The sequence below is a fragment of the Haemaphysalis longicornis genome, unplaced genomic scaffold, assembly GCF_048455015.1.
Source record: "Haemaphysalis longicornis isolate Haplotype H1 unplaced genomic scaffold, Haemaphysalis longicornis Haplotype H1 scaffold_1, whole genome shotgun sequence".
Taxonomy (NCBI): Eukaryota; Metazoa; Arthropoda; class Arachnida; order Ixodida; family Ixodidae; genus Haemaphysalis; species Haemaphysalis longicornis.
Genome location: NW_027526203.1, coordinates 180,817,828 through 180,836,120, shown reverse-complemented (window position 1 = coordinate 180,836,120; position 18,293 = coordinate 180,817,828).

Below are 18,293 nucleotides of genomic sequence, written 5' to 3'. Positions count from 1 at the left end.
CATATTTGCTCCAATCCTCTTGAACATATTCATAGCCGCATATGATCACGGTGTTTTGCCCCCAACCTTTTACTTAGGGCACACAGTATTAATACCCAAAACTGCGGATGAACACAAGCTGAGATCTATAGAGGGCTATCGGCCAATCTCTCTCTGCAATGTGGTCTACTAAGTTTTTGCGAACGTTCTATCCAACCGTCTTCAACATGTAATGTTTAGTTTAGTTGGGCCCCACTAAACATGCGGTATTCGGGACAGCAGTATTCAAACAAATATATATATATATATATATATATATATATATATATATATATATATATATATATATATATATATATATATATATATATATATATATATATATATATATATTGCTCGTTCTGTATTGCAGTGCGCGTCTGACTCGATGGAACAAGTGGCCCTGTCATCACTGCCCCCGCGACTAGCTATAGAATCCCCGGCCTTAAAGGAGTACTGACACGAAACTTTCGTGTTACGTTTTTTTCGCTGCTATGCGTGCCTACCAGCCCACTAATCATAGAATGACAGATTAGGCGGTCGAGCGCAGCGTAAACATTCATTTACGGCGTCGTTTATTCGTGCCAGTTTCGGTTTCGACTGAAAAACGCCGAGTGGCCGCCATAACAGGATGTATCACATGACGTCACCCTTCTTGCCGCATCGCTGCCTCTCTGGACGCGCGCGCGAGCGAGCGCATGCGCGCGCCCAGACCGGCCGACGTCTTCGCCGTCCCCACAGGCCCGGGCAGCATGACGTCAGTCCCAAAACCATGACGTGTACACACGCCCGAGCAGCGCGCGCCAACCACAGCCAACGCGTCGGCTTTGTCACGGGAGCCCCGACGTCGGCAGTTTGGGGCAAGTAGCACATGATGTCATGTCGGCCCGCTCTGGGCTTTCTCGTGCCGGCGAAGATTAAAATGGATTTTCAATATGTTTCGCTGAACTGTTGCTGTTGAAACTTGCTGGGAGATATATCCTGATAAAAAGGAAGCGTTTTACATAGTTATCACAGCTTTGAAATTTCGTGTCAGTACTCCTTTAACCATTCAATCTGCGTCGATGACATTACCATTTGGGTGAACTCCGGTAGTCCGGCACATATCGAGGAAATCTTACTATTGGCCTGCGACACCATTCTCGACCATGCATGTTCCATCGGGCTTAACATATCAGCATCTAAATCTGGCCTTTTAGTGGTGTCTAATCGATTAGGCCCTGACCCGGATCGCTCTTTAATACAGCTGTCGATTGGCGCAGCCTCCATACCACGAGTGGATTCACTAAAAATTTTGGGCCTCAATCTTACACGCAATGAATCTGCTGTTCCTCAACTACAAATACTCCACTCCAAGATCTATCATGTCTCTCATCTCCTCAAGCGCGTTTCTAACCGCACACAAGGACTCAAAGAGCCTCACCTCCGCACTGTGGACTCTTTCGCGACATCTCCCGTCCTGTACACTGTGTCCTACCTCCGTCTCTAACTTGCCCAGACAACCCGCCTTGAAGGGGCCCTCCGTGCCCTGTACCGTTTGGCACTGGGGATACCTCATTATGCTGCCACACAAAGCGTCTTAGCCCTAGGCATCCACAATACCATCGAGGAACGGATCTCACCTCCAGGCCCAGCGCTCTCGGCTTCAGGGCGGACGATTCTCACCCTCTTAAACTACCCAACAGACAGTCTTTCCCCAATCCCTCCCGAACCTCCTCTCTGGTCCTTCTTCTCAAACCGAGTAATTGAGCGCATTCCTCGCCACATGCACCCTGCTCACAACTTGGTCCGCATGCAACAACGCACAAAAGCATTGAACAGGCGCATTAATTGCCTTAAACAGAATGGTGCGGCAATCTACTTCACGGACGCCAGTTTTGACTCCACTTCTAGAGATGGTGCTGTCGCTCTCCATAGCCCTACCCGATCCGTAGACACCATTGTCCACTTCAAAAACGCCCGAACTTGTACAACCCTGGAAGAATTCTCTATAGCCGCTGCCGTCGAATACGCTGTGAACGTCGAACCCCTGCCACCCCAATTTTCGTGTTTAGCGACTCGCAGGAGGCACTAAGAAATATTTCTCGATACACCACGCACCCTCATACTTCTGACACCCTCAACTGTGCTCTTCGCGCCCATCCTGCCCGAAAGATAACGCTGGTGTGTGTCCTCGGCCACGCCCACTTGGACGGCAATGCTCAAGCACACGAGCTTACCCGAGTACTCTCCCCGGGTCCGTCCATGTTGTGGACACATGTGTACCACCCTGGCACTCAAAAGATTTCACATCAGATACGCCGACAGCATCTCTGCGCGCTACGCGCAAGCAGGCAGTGTTTCCCGGTCCCCCAGCTCACCCTCTCCCGTGCAGCCGCATCTGTGGTCCGGAAAGCACAAACCTCCTCTCTTATCACTCCATCCCGTATCCACTACATGCATGGCATCCTCTCGCATTTCACTTGCCCTACACCCAACTGCCCTTCCTACCCACCAGTACACCTTTACTGTTAGTGCCATTCGCCAGACCTACCACGACACCTGCGTTCCCGCATCGCTTCCTGGGAGGACTGGTTGAACCCGGCTCCTGGCGTGGATGTCAAATCGACGCAAGAACTTCTGGCGGCCCACTGCCTTCGTGTTAGGGTGGACCTCTGGGAGTGCTACGGACCAGCCGTCTCCTAATGAAGAGACTGTGGCACGTCGGCCTGGACTAGGGCTGTTTAGAGAATAAAGTTTTCTCTCTCTCTCTCTCTCTCTCTCTCTCTCTCTCTCTCTCTCTCTCTCTCTCTCTCTCTCTCTCTCTCTCTCTCTCTCTCTCTAAATTGACTTTACGAAAGCATTTGATCGGGTATCTCACGATTTCTTATTGGCACTTTTGGAAGCCTAATCTAGGTGATGTGCTGTACCAAGGCAATAAACTTTGCTACAAATATTGCACTACACAACTTGTCGTCAATCGAGTTCTCCCAAAGCCAGTTCAGATCAGGTCGTCTGTTAGACCGGGCGGCCCACTATCGCCTCTACTGTTTGCACTGTACGTAGAGCCTCTTTGTCTTATTAGCATACAACAGAGCCAAAGAGTACATCTTTTTTTTTTTAGCGTCATGAGAAGCTAAAGTTCTTTCGTATGCCGATGACATCGCCTATTTTTGTGCTTAGAAAAGTAGTGTTCAAGAAGCCCTTATATTGACTAAGTAGTTTTGTGATGTGTCTGGAGCGGCCATGAATTTCGAGAAAACTGAGGGGTTTTGGTTTGGTCAGTTGGGAACGAAACCTTCCAAATTTGGGGGTATTAGTTGGGACAATACGCCTCTTGAAAACCTTGGCGTGCCTTTGCACCAATTAAGGAACTCAGGGCCACACTGGTCTTCAGCACTCACGCATGTCAAGCACGCCTCGCAGACATGGATGGAGTGAGAACTGTTTTGTATTTGCCCGTGCTCAAGTCTGCAACGTCTTCTTGGTAGCAATGCTTGTTTATGTGTTTCAGGCAGTGCACTGTGCGGGGGCGAAAGTCCAGGCTCCACACAGATTATTTGCTACCTTCGTGTTGGGATCTGAATTGGAGCCAATGCGTAGTAATAAGTTGTTTCTTCCTCGGAGTCTGGTTGTGTTGGGTTAATGTATTTGTTTGTGCACCAACTTTTGTCTCGGTTTTTCTTCTAGAAGTTGACGGATCATCCACTTTTACTTACTATACTTCAAAAGCGCATAAGTTACAATTTATCTTTACTCCTTGCTTCTACGGGTTAGGTTAATAGAAAGCCGCCATGGAGTTTTCTAAAGGAAGTTGTAAATACTTTTCATTTTCTTACTTCGCGGTTTTCTCTGGAGTATCTGTTTAGCATCTCAAGGAAGGCTATGATGAACACTTTAATTAGTAATCTGTTCCCAGTGCCTCTTTATCGCCACCCATACTTGCCGGCCATGTTTTAGACCGTGTTTAGAATGTTTTAGACCATACGAAGCCTATGTGCGTGTCGTAAAATGCGAAAACGTTTTTCTTTAAGTTTAATTTGCGAACGCTTCCAGTTAAAACATGGCTGCGCGAAAAAGGGATGTCGATCCACTAGACAGACAATTGCCGCTTGTGCAATCAACCATAGACTATCGCCCAATGTTTTGGGCTGCACCGTGAAGCGGTGCTTTTCTGGGACGTTTTGCAACGGACACTACAAAAGGACATTGAAATCACCCCGTACACCATTCACTTCTTGCCAGTTGAAGACGTTAATCGGGTGCCGTATGACGTTTTTATTCTGCTGGGATTGTTTAGCTTGTTGACGTGGCGCATGGTTGATCGGCATGCGGAACCCCCTAGGCCAACCAAGTGTATTTTTCGGGAACAGGCAGCGTTGGTGCGAAGCGTTTATGTGGCGCAGAGCGATCCACGGGAGTGGTTGCATCTTTTGCATGTGTGTGTCTGCTTGCCTGAGTTATGAATCCGTGCCGATCTTTGTTTGACTGGCGTGCTTACCATTTGCTGTCTGTTAGTTTTTATATTGCGTGTTAATTGCCATGTCTGAATCTTTCTAAAATTTCCATCCATTAACGAATAAAAAAAGTCGAAATGGAGCAGTCGGATAGACGCCGGCTTCATAACGCGAGTGACCCAGGTTCGATTCCGGCCACCGGAAGTGTTTTTTTTTTCTTTCACTTCACCCACCATCATTCGTTATCATCGACAGAGAAAGTTGGCCTTCCTCAAAGGCGTTTTCGCGTTGCAGACGCATCAGTGAGAATACTAAAGTTTCAAACTAAAAAAAGAAGTGCTAATTTTTTTTTTCAGCGCCAGCATACCAGCGCTTGACGGCATATGTAAACCAGAGAGAATTCGCTTCGTCGCACGTTTTCAAGACTAGTCGCAAAGGAGGCTCTCGTTTAGCCGGAGTACTCTGGGGCTGTTCTCTAACCTTTTTTGAAATTTCACTAAACCGAGACGAAGTATTTATTGCGCCCGTCATCGATATAAAATGCTGAATGCGGCTACAACTCGAAATACCGAGGCATAGAAACAGAAAAAGAATACGAAATAAAATATGTTTAATTCCTCTACATGCACAGGGAAGTCGATTTTCACAGCAAAGCTGTTTAAGCTCTTGGTTGCACTCGCCACGACAAGAAAAAAAACAACAAGAAAATACCGAGTGCACGTTAGCGTGCGTCTCGTGAGGAGTGCCTCGCATCGTCCAGGCTTGCGAGTGAGATTGAGCCATGTGAGGGGCTCGCATAAGAAAATAAAAATACCGAGTGCACGTGCCAGTCAGTGTTTGAACAAACAGCGTCGCTGAAGAAACGACTGTCGTCTTCTGATGTCACTCGCCCCGTGTTGCTGGGGGCAACCACCTGCGCTTATAAAACTCAGTAACTGCCGCGGATGCGGCAAAGGAACTGTATCCGACTGTGTGCCACGCACATGAGAGATGGGGCAACCAAAGAAGATCTGGACGTCACAAGGAGACGCGGCTGATTAGGAAGCGCACCGCGCTGCCAGGCGAGAATGCGATCGCTCAGAAGAACACGAAGAAGAACTGCAGGTCTTCAACGGGGAGGGGGGAGGGCAGCTTTAGACGAAGACTTTTCGGCTCCGGACAATGAAGTATACGAAGACTGAACTGGGCACTGAACAAATAGAGCACTTATATACTTTACTTTGCGTTTGATTTTGTCTGCTGCTGAAGAGCTCCATATATAGACACAGGGTAAATGGTTGTGTGTGACTTATATGGCTCTCGTGGAGTTGAGCATAGTCAGACGAACACAGCTCTTCTGGGAAATCAGCACTCTAAGAAAAAAGGTGGTCAAAAGAGAGTCCCCGGCGCCGCGACTACCTTTTACGCTTGGTGAGTCAAAAGGGAGTCACAGAACATAGTCATAATTTTGGAAATCAGGCACGTACGTGGAAATCAGTACGTGGAAATCACGTACGTGGAAATCAGGCACGTACGTGGAAATCAGGCACAAGAAAGCGGGCAAGGAAATTTGTGTGCACGCCATGTCCGGCTATACCTAAGTATACTCAGCGTTCTCTTGCACTAGATGACAATTCCTTTGTAGTACTATAGCTCCACACCGCTTTTGACTCTATTTATAATTGTCAGCTTCACGGCGAAATGCAAATTCGGCCGCTTCGCGCTAGCTGAGCCGTCAAATAAACGTTTCTAGCGCTAGCCACCACAGCTACACTTCGGAAAAAAAGCCTATAAAGCCCGAGCGGTACAAACTCAAAGAACGAAAAAAAAAAAACTGGTGTACAGGTCACGATAATTTTTATCATGGGGGTGCGACAACTCGCCTTAGACGGCGCAGGTGCGTTACGATAGAGAGGGAGAACGAGAACGAGGGAAGGAGCCGCCAACTGCCGATGAGCGGCCGGGATAAATGTGCCGGCAGTATTTCTCTTTCGCCTTGAGGAAAAGCCAACTAGGTGGGGGAAGGGAGGGGGGGGGGCATTCCTTAGTCATTTGCCGTTCGATATAGCGGGTTTCGCTTGTATTTTCATTCGATATAGACGTAATTTTTGCTATGTTTCACTGCAACTATACTGTTACCGGAAGGAGTTCGACATACTGGATAAATCGATGCAAATGGTTTCCATCAGTTGGGTTCGGCTGTACAACTTTAGTTTGTTCTCTTTACAGATGCAAAAGGTGTCAGCGCTCCTGTTTGGTTGCCCTATTTGGCGAAGGAAGGAGAGGATGACATCTTCACGATACTCGTGAGAACAATGAGCTTAATTTGCGAATTTGATGGCAACATTGGCAAAGGGCTCTTGGCTTGAGTTGCCCTCGGCATTAAAAATATTAGGGTGTACCCATCTTAAACTAAAAGAAATGATCTACATGTAAGAGAGAGCAACTGGGAAAACATTGTTGCTCTTTAAAAGGCTGGCTGATATGTTTAGGCTTAACGTTCATGGTTACTTTGACCACAGGTAGCGAAATAGCCCCGACCCTGTACTTTTTTGCTTTCCTAAAGGTGAAGCGCACTCAAAATTTCGGTTTCTTGATAACCTCAATTTTGTAACTTACCATAAAGAGAAGCCTTAAGGGGAGCTCCAGACCCTGGGAAGGAACCAGTGTGTTTAAGATATCAGCCAGCAAAGTCAAGCTTTGGAAAGATCCACAGTGGGGTAGTTGCTAGTGCTTTTTAACATCTTGAAGTAGCACAGACTAGATACAGACATGTGAAGTCGAACATGAACAAACAGCGCTTTGTAAATGCTTCGGCGCAACATGGTATTTACTGTGCAACTTGTCCTCATGTAATTTGTGAGTGCGTGACCTAAGCACCTATTCCAGGAAAAAAAATTTACTTCCACAATATGTGCGCTCCAAAAACGTTTTGCTGTGTTAGCTGTGTGCCATGGGATAAAGCTGAACATAGCAAAAGTGCGAGAAGAATGCAAATTCAATGGGTGAAGAAGGGCATTTTCTGAAGCAGGACATTTGCTAAATGGGTTATTCGTGAACAAAGAAGCAACCAATGTAGATGGAAGGGTCGACGGTAGCTCAGCGTTTTTTCGGTCTCTTCGGTTATTTTGATCTTATCACCAAGGGTTAGTTGCATTTGTGGCATTTGTTTGTTGTGCTGAGCCAGAAAAGTAAAAATTGACCTTGTGGCTCTCAGCACCGTTCACCGATTGTGAACAAAAAAACAGGCACGAGCGGCTGCAGTCGCGATTGCTTGAGATAATGCCTCGAGCATACTGGGGTAGTAAAGAAACGAGTAGAAAAAGAGTGGTGCCTTAAAGAGACAAGCCGGGAGATAGCGCAATGTTATAGGAAAGGCTGTGGCTAGCGTTCCATCCGGACGGAACGATATACAAGTGCTAAAATTCCATCCAGACGGAACAGAGCGCTGCGAGTTATCCTTCCGTCCAGACGGAATACAACTGAGAGCTTAGCGTTCCGTCCAGATGGAGCCGGCGTGAAATTTGTACAGTTCCGTCCAGGCGAAAGTAAAACCGGCTGAGTAGACGCGACCTCGAGTATTCATATTTGGTGTAGGGGTTGCGCCTCGGTTAATGGCACAATCGTACCGGGTTCGATTCCCCCCGGACATTTTTTTTTGCGTGGTTGGGCCAGCGTTTTGTAACAGCTAACTTAGCGCCCAATTTACAATTGATGTGGTGAGAGCGGTAGGTCTCAACTTTGTACTCAACAGAGCCAAGGCCGACGTAGCCATCGCTAGATACGCCCGATCTCCTGTAATTATTACCAGTGATTAATTAACAGTGATTCAGGCTAGTCAGTGAGCGGAAGCGGTTTGGCCGGTTGGTTAAAGATAAAAAAAGACTGCTCTCAACGCGAGTTATGATTCCTCTGGACAGAACTTTAGTGACAGTTCCCATTTCGTCTGGACGGAACGCGAAGAGAAAAGTGTTGAGTTCCGTCCAGATGGAAAGGGTCACTAATGTTCCGTCCAAAGGAAACACAACCCGCGTTGAGAGCAGTCTTTTTTTATTTTCACCCAACCTGCCAAATCGCTTCCGCTCACTGACTAGACAGAGTCACTGTTAATTATTACGCGAAGAGAAAAGTGTCGAGTTCCGTGCAGACGGAAAGGCAGCTGTCACTAAAGTTCCGTCCAGAGGAAACACAACTCACGTTCAGAGCAGTCTTTTTTTTTCTTTTTACACAACCGGCCAAACCGCTTCCGCTCACTGACTAGCCAGAATCAATGTTTATTATTAGTCATTATTAGTAATCACAGATGATCGGACTAACTCTAGCTCAATCCGAACGGATCTCCAAGCCGCCACACGCGACCCGCTTCACAATATTTCAGCGACAGCAGTCGGTATTGATTTTTTTTACCCAACCGGCCAAACCGCTACCACTCACTGAGACTAGCCTGAGTCCCTAGCTGTTAATTAATCACTGGTAATAATTACAGGAAATCGAGCGGAACCCGCCGCGGTGGCTCAGTGGCTAAGGCGTTGCGCTGCTGAGCACGAGGTCGCGGGTTCGTTTCCCGGCCGCGGCGGCCGCTTTTCTGATGGAGGCGAAAAGCAAAAACGCCCGTGTGTACGAGGTTTCGGCGCACGTTAAAGATCCCCAGGTGGTCAAAATTAATCCGGAGCCCTCCACTACGGCGCGCCTCATCGCCTTCGTTGCGTCGGCGCGTTAAACCCCCACATTCAATTCAAATTCAATTCAATTCGAAATCGAGCGTAACTAGCGATGGCTACGTCGGCCTTGGCTCTGTTGAGTACAAAATTTAGACCGACTTGGCGCAAAGTTAGCTGTTAAGAAACGCTGGCACAACCACGCAAAAAAAAAAAAAAGAAGCATGTCCCAGGAGAATCGAACCCGGTACGATTGCGCCATTATCCGAGGCGCAACCACTACACCAAATATTTTTTTTTTTTTTTAATACATGGAAATTTTAGAGAGAAGTCAGCCAAGACAATTGACACACAATATAAACACTAACAGACAGAAAAGGGTAAGCCCGTCAGTCTAACAAAGGTCGGCACCAATTCAAAACTCAGGCAAGCAAACGCACGCATCCAAAAGATGCAGCCACTCTGGTGGATCACTCTGCGCGACGTAAACGCTCCGTACCAACGCCGCCTGTTCCCGAAAAATGACCTTGGTCGGCCTAGGGGGTTCAGCATGCCGATCAGTCATGCGGCACTTCCACAAGCTAAACAAACCTAGGAGCACAAAAACGTCATACGGCACTTGATTAACGTCCTCAAATGGCAAGAAGCGAATGGTGTATGGGGTGATGTCAATGTCCTTTTTTAGTGTCCGTTGCAAAACGTCCCAGAAAAACACCGCGTCACGGCACAGCACAAAACAGTGGTCAATAGTTTCTGGTTGGTTGCACAAGCGGCAATTGTCTGACCAAGGGATCGACATTCCTTTGTCTCGCAGCCATGTTTTAACTGGAAGCGTTTGCGAATGAAGCTTAAAGAAAAACGTTTTAGCATTTGGCGGCACGCACATACGCTTGACACGGTCTAAAACATTATTCGTATGGTCCCGCAAGTATGGCTGGCGATAAAGAGGCACGGGGAATAGATTATGAATTAAAGTGTTCGTCATAGCTGTCCTTGAAAGACTAAACAGGTACTCCAGAGAAAACCGCGCAGTAAGGAAATGAAAAGTATCTACAACTTCTTTTAGAAAACCCCATGGCGGCTTTTGGTTGACCTCACCCGTAGAAACAAGGAGAAACGGCAAATGGTAACTTATGCGCTCTTGAATTACAGTACGTAAAAATGGATGCTCCGCCGACTTGTAGAAGAAAAACCGAGACACAAGTTGGTGCACGGTCTGGTGGTGTTGGGTTAATACACCAAATATGAACACTGGAGGTTGCGTCTAATCAGCCGGTTTTGCTTTCGTCTGGACGGAACCGTACAAATTTCACGCCGGCTCCGTCTGGACGGAACGCTAAGCTCTCAGTTGTATTCGTCTGGACTGAAGGATAACCCGCAGCGCTCCGTTCCGTCTGGACGGAACGCTAGCCACAGCCTAAAGGAAAATGTGGCAAAAAAGCGGCCTGAAAGGTGGGAAGTATGCAGGTTTTTTAACCGCAATAGGGGTGTCAGGTTGCGAGTCGTGCATCACATGAAGCTAGCTGCGTGTACTTGTGCGTTATACAACCGGTGTATTTAATGCGTAGGTTCTAAGGGCAGGTTGCTGCGACCCCAATGAATAATCATAAGAAGCTGGTCATCGCATAACCGGGGGTGTACTATAACTGAGCTTTCCCTGTAACTTATCATCGCAGGTATTTTCTTTTTCAGTCCACGTGGCATAGTAAAGACAGTCAGAGTAATAATTTATACATATTAATGGCTGTTCACATAAAGAACTTTTTTTACAGCAACTAAATTTCAGCATTATTTATCTTTTTTTTTTACAGGACCCAAATACTGCATACTCGCACCCGACTCTGCTGTACACGGGAATCAGCGCACTCGGGTCCGACTCAATTAAGGTGGTGTGCGCACATGTATCCGTTAACGTCTTTGACTTCACGTCAGGAATCGCTCTTGTATGTGCCATGTCCTGGGCGTACAACCTGCAGTACGTGAAGTCTGCAAAGCAGACCTTTATAGTTTTGGAGGAACTGATGGTGGTGCGAAAGGGCGCATGCTTGAGCACCTTAATGCCGGCGACAAAGGTAGTCACTACCTTGAGAGCTCGTGCAGGGACAGCCAGGGAATAAATACATTGTCCAGGGCCAGCAGATCAAGTGGTGGGTGTTGCAACATATAGCCTCCGAGTAAATTTTTGTGTTCTAAAATTGACAGAATATTCTCAGGAAAATTATAACAATCATCAATTAATAATTTTTTAACACCCTTTTTTTATGTTCATTTGCATTGCGTACGAGTGGTCAAAGTGGCCTTATCATAAAGCCGAACCCAGCTGTATGCATTAAATATGAATGTGTTCAAGATTACAATTTTATTAAGCAATAACACTCTCCCGAACTCTGTTTGTGTATTTTATTGTCCTGTTTTCAATTTGCGAGTTGTATTGTTCTATAATTTTTTCACTTCAGTTGTCTAAAGTGACATTTTCAAATATTTGTTATAATGTGGTTTTAAGAAAATTGGTGTTTTCATATTCACTTAACATTTTAAGTTGTTGAGCCAGCCGCTGATGGCTGATCACTGTTGTAGGGTTGTGTTTTGTATATGTGAGCTCAAGTGTTGCTTGACCCGTTCAATGTTACAATTTGTTATTTGAGACACGAATGTTGTCTAAGGTGATAATTTTGAATCTTGTATTTTTCACGTTTCTTCTATTCATGTATATGTTGTCTAAGACAAACTCGTGATTTTTATTTCTTGTAACATTTTTTCTATAAATGTGGTTTTAAGAAAATTTGTGTTTTCATATTCACTAATCATTTTGTTAAGTTATTGAGCCAGCAGCTGATGGCTGATCACTGTTGTAGGGTTGCGTTTTGTATATGTGAACTCAGTGTTGGTTGTCCCGTTCAATGTAACTATTTTTTGTTATGTGAGACACAAATGTTGTCTAAGGTGATGATTTTGAATCTTGTATTTCTCACGTCGATTATATGTTGTCTAAGACAAAAACTCGTGATTTTTATTTTGTATCAATTTTTTTCTAGTCATCGAGCCAATGCATAATTTAAAACGGTTGTAGGCTTTATTTCAATAAAATAGTTGTGTTGGTACTTTGCATTGATGTTTCTTGCATGTATGCATGGCTGTCCTTATACGGTCATAATAGTATCTGTATGGTATTTTTTTACCCTGTCGACTCTGAAGGGATTCTGTTTGCTCGAGTCGGAAAATAGTCGACTGGACTTTTTCTTTGCAGATTTTCAGTGTCGGTGACGGTGCTGCAGAGTCCTGCATGCTCTATCTCAGGGGTCATGGGATTCCCTTTCAGCAGGTCAAGGCGACTTGGCTGGGGTCATGTAGTAGCCAAAGTAGCCACGCGGCCTCTCTCTAGCCAAACAGAGAGTCTGTGGGACTACTTTTACTAGTCGCAAAGTAGTCATGAAGACTCTCTTCATTTGAAAATTAGGAGTCGAGGTGACTTCCCTTACAGAGTCCTGCATACCCTTTTTTGACTCGGTCTAACAGAGTCACAAGACTCTTTTCCAAACAGAGTCAGGACGACTCTCACTGCTGGGCCATAACGTAGTCAAGCAGACTCTTTTTGTTTACTATATCGGAGTCACCGTGACTAATTTTCAGGAGTCCTGCAGACTCACTTTTGACTCTTCGTCACGACTCTCTCCCTAAGAGTCCCAGGACTCTGTTTAAAAGAGAGTCTGGTGGCCCTCCCCATAAGAGTCCAAAGGTAGTCAATTCTGTAGCAAGCCAATGACTCTGTAAAATGAGTCAGTACTGACTACCTTTTTTCTTAGAGTGAGGCTCGCACCGTTGTGCAAGCTGGGCTTGTTATATATTCACGTAGCAGCTCCTGGGGGAAGCGCGTCATCTGCTACCGTTCTTTTCTACGCTGTTGTCCTTCTACCTAGGACTGCGACAACTTAGGAACAACAAGCAGCTGCATCAGTGAGGACAGCGGCTGAATATCGTCGAACAGCGTAAGAACACAGACACTATAGGGGAAGAAAATGACAGGACGATGCCGTGTAATTTTCTTCCACTAGTGTCTGTGTTTTTACGCTGTTGTTCGAAGATGTTCAACCAATACCAACTTGCCGAAATGTGGAAATTTGTGCACCACAGTGGCTGCTGTAGGCCTCGCTGTAGGACGCCGTCGCTGCATATATGGTACTCAACGGGCGGCATTATCCATATCAGGGTATATATAGCCGGGTTCCAGGGTTCCAGATTTTGTGGCCTTATCTCCTCATGTTTGTGCAGCTAGCATATGACCTGTATTGACTCGCTGTGGACCGTGCACCCTCCTCGCACACCTCTCGCATTGAAATTAGTGAGGCGAATTTTCCTCTTTCCATTTTAATAGGGTCCGTTGTGAGTAACCGAAAGCAAAACACCTGATATGTGAGGTGCACTTTGTCCTAACTTGGAAGTCGTATCATTGAGGCTGTTATAAACACAGAGTTTCATGTGATTACAATAGCCGACCGATTTTTCGGACCCGTAGGGGAAGAAAAATAGTCCGAATAAAAGAGAAGTTCAAAAAATCCCCAAGTCGCTAAAGCGAACTTTATTTCATTTAATTAGGACTAAAGAAGCCACGAATGGTTCCTCGCCTTAAATTCCTCCTTCTCGTGAAAACATCCCCTTGCGTCTTTGCCAGCGCCATGTTTTCTTTGCGAACATTGGTCTACACCGCCAAAGCGTTGGCAATGTCTTTCGTTGACGGTTGCGGGCGATCGGGAGTGTCTTCGTCTGAGTCTCTTTGCGGCGGCGCGGTCACTTGGCGCACTATCTCGTCGTCCGTTAGCTCAGCGCACAAACTACGTTACTGTCCAGTGCAGGAAACTCGCGAAATATAGCGTTAGCAGGAAAGCCTACGCAACTGCTGCTCAAGTCGGCAATCAGCTGCTCGACGGGAATCAAGCCAATCTCCATCCAATCTAAAGCTAGCCCTGTGGCTTATGATTCATAGTGGCGTCGTCCTGGAGACGCACCAGGGCCCTGTCGCGGAAACGTTTGTCCGGGAAATCAAACTTTTGGCTTTATTTTCTCCGAAATATCCGTTGTTCATATAAATTACTCCTATGGGATAACTGGCGGTTCCTCGGTATGGTCCGGAATATCCAGCAAATCCGAATTTTCGGAGTCCTAAAAAACAGTTGGCTACTGCCTATCAAAAGTTTAAAAGACAACAGCGGTGAATCCGTGCAGTGCGACGTGCAGTGTAAATAATGTTGATCGAATTCTGGCCATAAACGTTCGCTTTGCTGTTTTGTGTGAACGTGGTTTATACTCGGGGATCTTGTTTCTGTCCACGTCCGCTTTCATCTTCGCTGGGGACCTGTAACAGCCAGTGCCTGGAGAAACGCGCATATGCAAAGCGAACGGGAATAAAAACAGCGCGCCAGCATACACCCCAGCAATCTTCCTTGCGTGCTACGGAATATGAGGTGAAGTAAGGGTTGACCCGAAGCTGCAGGGATATAAGAGGAAACCACCACAGCAGGGTTATAAACAAATAGGTCGTAAATGTGCGCATCACCTTGGAGCAGTGATGGTGTCTGGCCTTTTTAGATGCGACGCAGCTTATGGTCGAGCCTGTTCCCTCCGTCGTTGTGTGGGCGCCGTTGTGCGGCGTCCACACCCCCCACTGCGCATGCCTGGCCAGGCATGGTGATATTTTTTTGTTCTTGTTGCTGAGCATATGCCTACCCCAGCAGTTTATTATCACGTTTCTCTTATGTTCTAGTAATCTATATGTTTGATTCCTCTTATGTATTACGGTGCTCATCGCTGATTGATTGATTGATTGATTGATTGATTGATTGATTGATTGATTGATTGATTGATTGATTGATTGATTGATTGATTGATTGATTGATTGATTGATTGATTGTAGGGTTTAACGCGCCGACGCAACTCAGGTGATGAGGCACGCTGTAGTGGAGGGCTCCGGATTAATTTTGACCACCTGGGGATCTTTAACGTGCGCCGAAATCTCGTACACACGGGTGTTTTAGCTTTTCTCCTCCATCAGCAAAGCGGCCACCGCGGCCGGGAATCGAACTCGCGTCCTCGTGCTCAGCAGCAGAACGCCTCCACTGAGCCACCGCGGCGGGTGGTTCTCATCGCTGCCTACCCCTTCCTACGTGTACGTGCGGAGCCCCTCCTGCGAGGCGGGCGAGACCAGCGAGGCGGGCGGGGCGTTGGTTTCTGCGCATTGTTGTTAAAGCTTTGAAAGTGCAACCACTCCGCCATCACGTCTTGAAATGGACACAAAATTGACCTTTTTAAAAGAACAGAGCTCAAAATTGCGCTCCGGGTGATCGATTCGAGCTAATTTCCTTTTTTTTTACTTGGCGCAGTTTTTTGTCGTCTTGCGTACCATGTGAACAAAAAGATTCGCGCGCGTGCAGTGGTGCAAGGCTGGAGAAACAGAAGATGTGGCGGCCCCTTTCCGATCATCGGAGACCCGGCTGTCGCATCTTACGTGGATTTCTCAACTTGCCGCTGAAAGTTCTCCATAACTGGCAAGCCCTGAAGGTTTTAATTGTCCGTAGACTATCGATCTCTCCCATAGTGGGCCGCTTAGCCCACGCTTAGAACCCGCGGAACCGGCTTCGCGAACTCGGCGTCTGTAGCGCGAACTCGCCTGTGCACACGACTTCAGAAGCGAATTGCTGTGTACTGGCGAGTAGAACACCACGCGAGACATCACGCCACGAACGCTGGACTGAGTGCTCTAGAAGGTAGAGCTGGCCGACGACGGGCGCTCCTCACGAGGCGCACGCTCACGTGCGCTCTGCTTTTTTTCTCGGGACGTTTTTCCGTCAACGATATACGGCGGAACTAAAAACTTAAAGAGGCCCTAAACAGCTTTCCAACGATCGCAATTTTACGTGCGCAATCGTTGGAGTAGTATCCAAGGAACGTCCTGTCACAAATAGGGCTTAAAAGCGTTGAGCGTTCGCCCAACTATCGTTCATTAAAAAGGGCCAGCAATAAGGCCTGGAGCTTTTACCCTCTCATCGCGCCTCCAAAGCACAGTGAAAGCTGTGACGTCACCGACCAGGCGCAAGATCACCTAGAGAAACAGGGCAAGGTCCTTGCTGGCTCGAGATGCGCGCAACCATTGGCTCCGCTCGGCGGTACGTCCGCTTTTTTTTTTAGCAGTGGACGGGGTCATGCTCCGCCAAATTGTCCCCACTGCTGAGCGGGGTCGGCCCGCATCGAAATGCCGTGCGGGCGGGCTCGTCGGGTCGGCCATGCTCGCGTCGGCACGTCAGTTTTAGAATAGCGGAAATGAGCGTTTGAAGGCCAGGTAGGGGTGCCCCAAACAGAACACGCTCGCTCACTACAGTAATTGAAGATTTCCACTAACGACTAGCGGCGCCCGCTAGCGTTTCTGCATGCGGCGCAGAAAAGGCTTGGCATCGCCGCATATTTTTAGTCACCGCTTTATGAGGCCGCGCCGAACCCGATCACCAGCGCAGTCTTTCACTGCGCTATCATCCCCTCTGAGGGATTTATAAACTGGATTTCAGCAATAGTCCCGCTCTGGCGAGCAGTGACAAGTTTTAGCAGCTGCGCTGTCCGCCGCATGCATCGTGCATACACCGCAGAGTGAGCTCCTTGTCGACCGTGCAGGCCGAGGTCAGGGGTGCAGGCAGATAGATGGTTGCCGCGCTCGCGCATCTAGCAGCTTTTCTATATGCAGATACTCTCCGTGTTTTTCAGCGTTATTCATTCCTTGTAAACGACGCGCTATATCTACAAACACCGCTAAGCTCGTGTGACGGATATCGAGGATCGACATTCGTCGCTACTAAGATACGCCGTGCAGCCGGTGCAGGAGAGAAAGAGAGAGACAACTTTATTACGCAATAATGCGAGAGTGGTTCATCAGTCCAGGAGCCCATGTGCTGTCCAGGCCGCCGTAGCCCTGGTCACAAGCAGGAGCTGGTCCTCAGGTCGAAGCAGTGGGAGATACTGCTGTCCGGTGCAGGAACGCCGCTCGCTGAAACGTGCACCCGCGTTTCCCGAGAGCCGGGAACGCTGATTAGCCGCGGCACTCAAAGGGACCCACCAATAGCGACGCCCTACTGTTTACTGCTGCGTGCGTCATAGTAGGCTGCGTCAGAGCATTCTGCCGCACGTCAGAGCGCGAGAGCCTGGCGACGAGGATCGGTAGGTAAGCAAGCAAATAAAGGAAGGTCTCTTTTGCGTGTTTGTGCGGTCCCTGCCTTACGCAGAGGTGTAATATTTGGTATACGCTGTTGTGAAGGGGTAATAGTGAATACGCGATTGAAATGGCGACATTCCGATGCCTATTTAGGGCCCCTTTAAATATCTCTGCTGTTAAAATGGGCATGAATTTTACACGTAGCAACAATGTTGATGCAAGCCGCAATCTTCTATCTTCGGCACGGATGGTCGGCGCCGTTTGCCGCTTCACGGTGTATGGAGGTTGGGTCGAGGAAAACGACGCGGCGCGTCGCTCTGCGGCGGCCTTACGTACAAATTTGGCATCAAACTGCGCTGTAAGGAGGTTGGCCTCGGTGGGAGACTCTGTAGCGACGGAGAATTCCGCTGCCGGTTGATTCACTCATATGACTGCATTCGTCAGCTCCCTTCCTTCATCTGTTGTATAATGCCTAGACGTTCACCTGTTGCACTGCGGAGTTTCAGCTCACGCTATGGGACACCTATGGAACGCTTCCCAGACATGCGGGCTAGGAGCCGTTTCAGGGCTTCCAACGCCAACGTGTACGCCAAGGACGGCTTTTCGCTCATACGCAGCTTTCTCGCTCAAAATTACAACCTCTCGGGAACCTAGAAAAACCACTTTAGGAATATGATATTTGGCATAAAGGTAGAAGTCAACGTGAAGATTAAAACGCTAAAATAATATTTCAGGTTTCTGAATATTTTTTTGTGTAATTCGCTGTCAAATCTAACTCCCCATGCATTTCTATGGGATAGTTCACATGGCTCAGGAACCCAGTCGCGCAACGTGCGCGACTTGATACTGTGCACAAAGCAAGTATCCACCCCAAATATTAGCTCTGCAAAAGAACTTTTCATTTCGCTAAAAAAAGTGCAGAGTAGTCACTGTTGAAAGGGGTGCCATGAGCGGGAAAGCTGCACATGCAATGCGCTATTTATTCCTCTCCCATTAAAACGGCGTTGGGGA